We start from the raw sequence: 10,000 nt of genomic DNA on the forward strand, positions 1-10,000 counted from the left end.
GTGTCTAAGTTCATCTCTGTCTGTTAGAAAAGCAAAATTTGCGCTTAGTCTCTCTCTCTCTCTCTCTCTCTCTCTCTCTCTCTCTCTCTCTCTCTCTCTCTCTCTCTCTCTCTCTCCAAACGAACACACACAGTTTGTTCCTAAACACGAATGTGAAAGGAGATGCAAATAGGTCTTAGTTACATATAGTTGCACATAGTTTCGTAAATGGAACATTACTTTTCAAAACTGAAATATGGTATTGAATTCTGCTAAGCATAGAAAATATGATGTGCCTACAATACAAGAATCTTTATTAAATAACTTAGATTGTTACTACGTATTGATTTCTCTTGATTTGTTATTTTCTTTATTTCTTTGTATATTCAGGGCATTTCTTCTATTATGACTCTTCTGCTTCTCTAATTATAAGGTTTACCATTGTTGAAATTCTGTTACTATTACCGTGCAAATTATTAGAGAATAAGATCCCGTAGCTTACACAAACAGCTAGTTATCTGGAATACAATCATGGTTTCTTCAAGAACTTGTGTATTTGGAGAAAACAACAAGGAAATTGCGAAATCATTGATACTGAATGATTGATATTCATTGCTTTTCTATTCATATACTATTAATATTTTACGAAAAAATGAATATAAGTCACAATTGTACAATCAGCCTTAATTGATCAGAATTTGGAGGTTTAAAAATTACTGATCAAGCAAACAGAAGCATTGAGGCACACTTACCTTTAACGTCAGGAGCATCGATAAAAACTTTCTCTTGTCTCCGATGAGCATGCAGTTGCTTATACAAGGAAGTTCTGCTTTAACAGTATCTTCGATAGGCACTGGGGCTATATTCTCTCCCCCAGCAGTGATGACTATTTCCTTTATGCGGCCAGTGATATACAAGAAGCCGTGTTTGTCTAGATAACCAATGTCACCGGTATGGAGCCACCCCTCGTCATCTATGGCTTCATTGGTTTCCTCCTTCATGTTCAGGTATCCCATTGCAATGTTGCGGCCTGCCAAGTATATTTCCCCATTGCCATCTTTGTCTACATTGACAAGCCTTGTGCTAAAACCTGGTGGTGTTAATCCACAACTGCCTGTTCTGAAGGCTTTCGACAGCCCTATCGTGTGAGGACCAGCAGATTCGGACATGCCGTAGACTTCGGTTAGCGTGATATTTAGACTATGAAAATACTGCACAATGTCTGGCGATATAGGAGCTGCAGCAGAGATGGAAACTTTGCACCTATCGAGACCTAAGGCCCTTTTAGCCTTTTTGAAAACTAGGGCATTCGCAACAGGAAAACCTAATGGTTTTCTGAAGTTTTGCAACTGACTGTGATCATGAGCAGCTAGGCCAATGGACCTTGCCCAAGTAATAAGAGACTTCTTAACGCCTTTGTTCTTATTTTCAGCTTCTATTATTTTTTCATACATCTTTTCCCACACACGGGGAACACCAATTATAACTGTCGGGCGGACTTCTTTCAAAGTAGCACCCAGAGTCCCTTTCAGAGCATCTGGTTGTGCAAAGTAGCAAGTACCACCTGCGTACATGCATATGTACATGTCAGCCATTTGTGCTGCAACGTGCGATAAGGGTAGGAAACTGATAAGTGACTCTTTTCCAGAGATGAGATCAATATTGATAGAGTTAGCATGAGCGGTCCAGGTCAAGTTGTCATGGCTGAGCATCACTCCTTTAGGTGACCCAGTAGTTCCAGAAGAGAAAATCAGAGTACAACATTGGTTAATAGCGACACGGCGCAGTTTTTCTTCGAGTTCTGTATCTGGTTGTTGTCTTCCCAAATCCATAACTTCAGCCCAGCTTAAAACGCCTTCGACAGTTGGAGTTCCTAAATACTGAATAATAGTACTCAAGTAAGGCAAATTTCCTCGAATTTTCAAAATCTTGTCTAGTTGCTTCTGGTCTTCAACAACCCAGATCTGCGCTTTACTGCTTCGAGCACAATGGGCACAAGCTTCTGGGGAATTAGTTGTATATACACCGACTGAAACACCCCTGAAACAGAAGCAAAATTCCATTCACAGATATATGTCATTCATGACTTCTTATTTCAAGAGACAAAACATTTTTTCTCCATATCATTATATTTGAAACTTTCCTGTCGGCATTATTCTTACCCTGCAAATATAGCAGCAAGGTTAGAAATGAACCATTCCGGTGAGTTGAAACCAAGGATACACACTCCGTGGAACTGTTTTAAACCTAACTTGATGAAAGCTTTAGCCAGAGTTCTGACTTGTTCGTAATAGTTCTTGAAAGTTGTCTCTCTCCATACCCCATTTCTTTTGACGGCCAGTGCGGTTACATTTGGATATCTGAAAGAAGCGACCAAACGGTGATGTGCATGAGTCCAGGTTAGCAATAAGCCTTTATGTTTTATCAAGAACGTTGTCCCACATTTTGAAGAGTGGTTTAAAATGCTAAGGAAATGGCAAATCGTACACTGCAGGTAGATTTAAGCTGAAATAAATAAGATAATCAAGATTCTTACTTTTCAGCTGACCTCTTCAGGAAAGAGGGTACAGAAATCGGGGATGGGCAGACACTCCTTCATTTCCAATACTCAGCTTAACTGAACCTTTGGGATCCCATGTCTTCAGCACATTAGATGGAATGAGCTGATCTGGTCCTAAAATAAAGGATAAAAGATTAACATTTCTGAATCGTCCATGCAATGAAAAATGAGCAATAGTCTTTAGAACCGGGTGCAGGAAACAAGAATTTTAAATGATAGTCTACCAAGAAAAAATAAACCGATCATTACAGTAAAATAAGTAAACAGTTTCCTGCGCCCCTTTCTGCAGTATTTTTAGACAAACATGAAAATTGATTTTGACTCAGTAACTCAGTTCAATACTATTGCAGTGAAACTCAGTGTCAAGTAAAGGTTTTGTCGATATATTCACTCGCATCCAGGATACCACAAACACACACACACACATATATATACACATGTGTGTGTGTGTGTATGTGTGTCAGTTATTATAATTAGCAAGAACTCGCTAGCAAATTTCTTCCTCCTTTTTTTTTTTTTTTATTCACTGTCTGCCGATCGATATTTCGCACGTTCAGAATACAAGGGATTAAAACCGATTGTAAACCCTCCTTTATAATTTCTGATTTTCGCGGCAAAAGTGAATCTGTCTGGCTGTCCTTTTCAGGCAAAACCCCCTGTGGGCATCAGCTGAACATGACTCAACTCCTTATGTGTTGGACGTTTCCCCTGCCCCAAAGGAGATAAAAGCAAAAAACAGACCAAGCTTCGGTCTCACGCGCGCTGGACGAGATGGTGGAGAGTCGACACCACAATCACCGCCATGCCCTGGCCCAACGATGCCCTTAGCTCCTAACCACGTGGCCTTTCAAAGTATACTTTTCCTCTGTGCACCCCGGCCACCAGCCATGTGTTCCCTTGGCTGCTGGCCTGACTGATGACCCACTCCATTTGCTTGGCATAGCTTGAAGTTCCCATCGCCTTGCCCTTTACTGAAGCCCCTGCATCTTACCACGTGGAAGAAAACTCGCACTCGGAAATCGCAAATCATCCACGGACCGCAATCTGTGCTGGAACCAAATCTGCCTTACGGTAACGTGCTCTGTAAAGACATCCATTCAGTCACGCTTTTCCTCGTAACATTTACTTAATTTGAGTGCCAGTAATCACCGAATCTCTTGTCAAATGTCCGTGCTCCTCGAGTGTCAGCAGTGCTAAGCAAATTATTAATTCATCGAAGCCCCTTGGCACCCTCAGTGTAGCTTCAAATTCATTATTCTTTTGTCTATTTTCATTACTGGCGTATAATGTATATCTCTCATTTCAGAGGACCCTATATCGTGGAATCCTCCTGGACTGTGTCTGGAATCCCCCCAGTTTCATTCATCCCATAGGAATCCCCTTCAGGATCAATAATCTACTTGCATTCCTCTTTCCTGTACTAATGTTATTTATGTAAATACACACCTGTAAGTTTGCCCACGTGTTTACGTAATATTTTCCTTCAGCAGTAAGAGCCTTACGCTCATATGAAATTCCCCCTTTTTCCTCGTGTTTTGTTTCCCTGGCCCCATCGGAATCACAAGGCTAAATTATCTGAAATTGTTGCTACTTGTCTCACGGAGAATATTTCAAACTAGATTGCCAGGAAAAAACATAAAAATGGCGACCTTTTGCCTGAGATTCTCGTTTTTTTGCATCCCCATTTGTTTTCTGCTCTTGTTTGGGATATCTGCAAATCAGCAATTACTGCTGGGTACTAGACAATTATGAACCTTTTGTATGTAAAACAGCACCAGATCCGGAAATTCCACGTAAGCAATGTGTTTTATCTTAGCAAAATTTTTTACAATCGTGACTGTTCTAGAATTAGAAATAGGGACATGTATTTACTGAGAGAAGAGAACCGCCCATAAATTCATTAATGCATGCCTTTCAGGATAGGTAGTTAGGACATTACCAGTGCTAACCATTCTTTGCTTTAATAGTAGATAAATTCCTCTGTGTTAAAATCCCATATTCTTTGCTTTCGTAGTGCGAAAAATTCCTCTGTGATAAATTTTTACTTCGCATTTTGGATTACTAATTATTATTTAGGCGCGAATAAATTCCCCACGTGGGACAAGACGAGATCAGCTGCATTGCTGAAAATACTTCTGTCAGTGTTTACAAATCGAACTAGGTGTTAGGAAACCCTGTTATCCTCTCAGACGTCCGAAATTCCCAGGAGTCCCAGGCCTCTATAAATAGATGGGTGCATTCACACAGATAAAAATAACTCGGATTGTCAGACAACCTCCACCCCCGCCCATGCCCCCATGTGTAATCTTTTTTTTTTTTTTCATTCATTTCTCAGCAAACATGTTTCTTTGCCCCTAAAGGGACAAATTCCCATCACCACGTGGAATTCCTCAACCAAAATTCCAAGTCCTCAGAGACTCCTACTAAAATTCTGCGTCTCACGTGGCGAGAATTCCTCAACTTCCAAGTCCTCAGAGATTCCTACTAAAATTCTACGTTGCACGTGAAATTCCTCAACCAAAATCCAAGTCCTCAGAGACTCCTACTAAAAATTCTGGCCCAAACTGGAACCCCCAAATTCCAAGTCCTCAGAGACTCACTCTAAAATTCTACATTGCACGTGGCAAAATTCCTCAACAAAATTCCAAGTCCTCAGAGACTCTACTAAAATTCTGTCGCACGTGAAGAAGAATTCCTCACCCCAAATTCAAGTCCTCAGAACTCCTACTAAAATTCTACGTCGCACGTGGAAGAATTCCTCAACCAAAATTCCAAGTCCTCAGAGACTCCTTAAAATTCTAAAGCCTACAGTGGCCCTCAACCAAAATTCAAGTCCTCAGAGACTCGTACTAAACTAATGTACGTACCACGTGGTCCTAATTCCCTCTCCTGCAGGAAACCCAAAATTAAGTCCTTTTGAGACATTATATAGTGTATTTCACACACATCTAAGCCCTTACAGGACTGATCATTTCTAGTTCGTTAGAACAACTCAATTTCACGCTACAGCTGGCCAAGTCAGCGTGACATAAAAATCAGTTACATCTTCCAAGACATATTAAATTTTAACAAAGTCTAGACTTATTGATCCACTGTCTTATTCAGACAGATCCATTCTCCTGCTCCTGCAGTCTGAACAATTGAGTGTTTCAGATTCCTGCAATTGAGTCTTTTCAGACGTATTTGATTCGTTAGAAAGTCCAGTCCAATAACCATTATTTCAAGATGGCTATTTTAAATTCTATATGTGCTGGAAAGGACATGGAATATCGGGTAAGATCTGAGAGAATGGGTTCAAGAGCAAGTGGACGATGCCAAGGCGGAGAGAGAGAGAGAGAATTTCCCAAGAGAAACGAGAGGAGAAAGAACGTGCGGAGAAGGAGAGAGAAAGAATTGCCCAAGAGAGATGAGAAAACTTAGAACGTCAAGAACGGGAGAAGGAACGGCAGGAGAGAGAGAGAGAGAACGCGCCCATGAGCTCCAGATGTTAGAACGACAGAACGCCAACCCCGCCTCCCTGCGGAGGGAATGAGTGCCCTCAGCCAAGCTCACTCGTCCATGCCAAAATGGATGGAGTCCGAGCCTGAAGTATGGCTTGAAAGGGCCCGAACGAGGTCCTGGAGTGCTGTGGAACTCTCCCTTGTTCTCACTAAATTCCTGGGCAGAAAGGCACTCTTGCCTTTCGGCAGAAGGTAGGGGGAACTGGGCATTACTAATGTCCCGTTGGAGAGAGCAGCCAAGAGAAGCAGGCCAGACTTGGTCCGATTAGGCGTACCATTCGGAGCTTGCGTTAGCAAAATGGCATTCGAAGGAGCCATGAATCGCCAGGTACTCAAATTTAAATTTGAGCATTTTCTGCGCTCTTCCTGCCCTCGCCACTCATGTAGTTGAAAGAGCCCCAGCAACCCTCACCGAGTGTTGCCAGATAGCAGACATGTGGGAAACTCACCACCCTCAAGAAGGATCCATGGGGCGGAAGATAAATCCCCCGTCCCTCCTCGGAGGATCAAATTCCCACAAGAATGGGAACTCAGGCAAGCCCCTAACTTGCCATTATTGCAAGAAAACAGGGCATTCCTCCGAACAGTAACGGAGCAAGAAACCGGAGCCTCTCTCTCCCCAGGAATACGCCAATAAGTCGCCTCATTGCCCTCCACAGGGGCAGCGGTTCAAGACCTTTTGCACATTATTCTCAGGCGAAATGCCCATGATAATAAATCAAACACTCCCACCGTCGCCTTGGCCAAGTCACAAATCCCAAGTCATTAGGCCCATATATCCCCTCCAAGGTAGCCACCCGCGCACTGAGTCATCGCATGTCTCCTCATGAGAGGGACAGAGTTGCCCTATGGAGCTATCATCAATAGAAAAACTCGTCACGATCAGGAATAAATCAATTTAAAATTCATCCTGTAGGAATCCCCTTCAGGATCAATAATCTACTTGCATTCCTCTTTCCTGTACTAATGTTATTTATGTAAATACACTCCAGTAAGTTTGCCCACGTGTTTACGTAATATTTTCCTTCAGTAGTAAGAGCCTTACGCTCATATGAAATTCCCCCTTTTTCCTCTTGTTTTATGTTTCCCTGGCCCCACGAAGTCAGAATCACAAGGCTAAATTATCTGAAATTGTTGCTATCTGTCTCACAGAGAATATTTCAAACTAGATTGCCAGGAAAAACATAAATAAATAAATATATATATATATATATATATATATATATATATATATATATATATATATACATATACGTATATATACATACATACATACATACCTACATACATTTTCTTTACAAACATTAAGCTACAAATGTCGTTTAATATTCAGTTCACTCTACTTTGGGAGTATCACTGAAGGGGAATTATAAGTGATAAATGGTTTGGTACCTAAGTGACTCGAACACTCGACAGTACGAACCAATGACTTCCAGTTGATGTTCAGACCCACTGGGCTATCAGAGCCCCACACTCGTCGGGTGTATGTATGACAGAGCCGGCATAAATTTATACCTCTCATAATAGCCCAGTGGTCTTGAACGTCGACCTAACAGGACAGAGTCCTTTAATTCTTTGAGCCACTCACTAGCGTAAGTCAGTCATTGATATATATATATATATATATATATATATATATATATATATATATATATATATATATATATATATATATATATATATATATATATTACATTATAAAACATGTTCTTGGTCACTTCTAACAAAATTCAGGTTTGAACAGCATCCGTTCCTTAAATACTAGAGTAATGTGTCTTAAAGAATAATGTTATGCACCGGCTCTATTATGGTCAAATATTGCGTTAAATGTTGAACATTTTTTTTTAATCTAACGCGAGGTACTGAGACGCATTCATAGGCGTACAGGACCCCTCTCATTTGGGGGCCTGAACGCTCTCTACCCAAAAATATTTTTGCCTGTATATCAAGCAATTATATATATATATATATATATATATATATATATATATATATATATATATATATATATATATATATGTGTGTGTGTGTGTGTGTGTGTGTGTGAAGGAAGAAACCACACTTCATGAAGACACTGCACATTTGTTCTACATACCCTTTAAAAATGAAGGTTAACTGCTTAATTTCACCCACATTTACAAGTATTACATAAAGCCTACAGTATAAAATTGAACTGAGTAATTATTTTGGGTTATACTTTTTAATGTAATATACCAAATAAATAATAGCTGTTACTGAAATAAATTGCAATGGTTGAATAGCCCTGCTACATTGGCCAATCTGCCCGAAAAATTTGGGTCTGCCCAAATCTTGAGTTGGGGGCGCTGCAGTCCCCCTGGCTGTGCGCCTATGGACGCATTATGAGGAATTTCTGCCTACGAGAATAATGTTATACGTCACACGACAGGCCAGCCAGTCTACGCAACACGTTTCTGGAGAGCCGTTGGAAAGGATTCTATACATGGAGACTAATGCTATACGCAAGCGTATCCAACCAATCAGCGCTTTGTTATTGTTAAGTGAAAGAGAACCAAACAACGCGTGGAACGCTCAGTATTCATTGAAACCAAGTGATTTCTCTGTGAAAAATCAACTTTATCGCAATTATCGTCGGCGTTAATAATCATCGAGCGATAATATCAGCGCTATAATGAGTTTATACTACGTAGATTAAATGGGAGTGTTCTATGTGACCAGGCCGTCCCCGGATAGTGAAAAAAAAGCAACGAAGAGAATACCTGTGTCGGTGCCTTCTGTGGTGAAGGTAAAGCTGTCTCGATTTTTCGTGTTCATTAACTTGGTGAGTCATTATGAGCCTTTTTCCGATGATAGACCTTATTGACAGTGGTGTTATTGAGTAACTTAGTGTCATAATGGGGAAGGGTTGAGACAGAAACTATGAAATTTAGGCTGTCAGTCCAAGGACTAGGATACTTTCGGCCATTCACCGCTTAAGACAGTGAAAATTGGAAATTGGACAGCAAGATAAAGAGATCCAGAAAAGAAAGGAGATGAAGTAAAAGGATCTTAAGTGGAACTGGGAGAAAACCACGCAGTTACCCTATGAAGTAGCAGTTAGATAAGTTGGATAACATGATCTAAGAAAGGAAGCGGAATGGAGGTAACGTAAAAGGCCAAAAAGTGGGTGCAGCTGGGGCCGAAGCGACGTTGCAAACACCCCTGCTGATGAGTGTAAAAAAGAAAGCAGTGATACTACAAAAAAAGAGGGGAAAAGGTAAAGGGAAGGCTAGTACGCATGTGTAAAAAAAAAAAATATATCATTGTTACGATTATAGTGACAGTGAGACAAAACAGATGAGTGGGTACATAGGCCTAGTGGTAGTGATACAGAATGTGATGATCCATCCCCAGTGCCACTATAATAGCATACGTGTAGGCAAGTGTGCCACCCCCGTCAGTTTTGAAGACAGTGCCAGTGCCACTACCAGCAGTAGTTGTTAACTGATGAAACCTTAGGCCTATACTGATGAGGCCAAGCACCTTGGCTGAGGCTGAACACTCTGTACAGCAGAAAAAAAAAATATGGTTAGTAGACCAGAAACATGGGCTGCAGATGTTGTTAAAGGGGGAAAAAATCCTTGGCTCATCCTACCAAAGCTTTGTTAAGAAGACTGATACCAAGAAAATTGTTCCGCCAAAAAAAAATGGGTCCTTTTGCAACTGCAAGAGCGAGTGTTTTTCCTAGGTGGGGATGGGGCGATTAATGTGATCTTCAAAGCATACTGGTGAAGTGGGGACTACAACTTCCAGACAGCAGACACCAAATAAATATTCGCAGGGAAACCCTGAAGGGGAAGCGATCTCAGGGCGAAGAAAGCAAAAGGTGAAGATTACGTTACTGTTACCTTCAAGGGCAAGGGGATAACATTTTGGAATACTGCCTTCCTATTCATTTGTGCAGTAACCGCTATGAGGACGCAAATTGCTGTGGAAAAGTTTT

At 40.9% G+C, this 10,000-nt stretch overlaps 1 protein-coding gene and 1 pseudogene across 1 annotated transcript in view; one reads left to right on the top strand and one right to left on the bottom strand.

The window, feature by feature from the left end:
- The window catches only part of LOC136827951 (uncharacterized), a 505,229-nt gene that overhangs the window by 225,016 nt on the left and 270,213 nt on the right, over window positions 1–10,000 (top strand). The gene's annotated exons all lie outside the window — the stretch shown is intronic.
- Window positions 1–10,000, bottom strand: part of LOC136827950 (long-chain-fatty-acid--CoA ligase ACSBG2-like) — a 24,107-nt pseudogene that overhangs the window by 1,211 nt on the left and 12,896 nt on the right.

The sequence above is a fragment of the Macrobrachium rosenbergii genome, chromosome 42 (genome assembly GCF_040412425.1).
Source record: "Macrobrachium rosenbergii isolate ZJJX-2024 chromosome 42, ASM4041242v1, whole genome shotgun sequence".
NCBI lineage: Eukaryota > Metazoa > Arthropoda > Malacostraca > Decapoda > Palaemonidae > Macrobrachium > Macrobrachium rosenbergii.